Source organism: Bombyx mori, chromosome 5 (assembly GCF_030269925.1).
Source record: "Bombyx mori chromosome 5, ASM3026992v2".
Lineage (NCBI taxonomy): Eukaryota > Metazoa > Arthropoda > Insecta > Lepidoptera > Bombycidae > Bombyx > Bombyx mori.
Genome location: NC_085111.1, coordinates 7,392,179 through 7,392,563, shown reverse-complemented (window position 1 = coordinate 7,392,563; position 385 = coordinate 7,392,179).

Genomic DNA, 385 nt, shown 5'->3' with positions numbered 1-385 from the left:
CGTTCCGTGTAAGCTACAGATCGTTAACCGATTCAGTTTCTAGTTTTTTTTATAAATAATCCAAGTGTGAATCAGTTCCTTTGGACATGATATACTATTTTTAAGTTTGTAAATTTTTTTTAGCTGCTTTTTTTAGATTTCTTAAATTAATTTTCTGATGAAATCGACAAACTAAAAATAACCTATAAAGTTATGGTTTATATTAAAGCATGGATTTGATTTATGGGCTGCTTGTTGATTTTAGTTACGGTTGCGAAGAAAATTTTCGGCGTAGCGAAATGATTAGCTCACTTCATTATCGTATCGATTATCGGAAGCAAATTAATAGTGAGACTTGTTACGTTATTAAGGATGCCGGACATCGAGAAAATTCATAACGATTTTT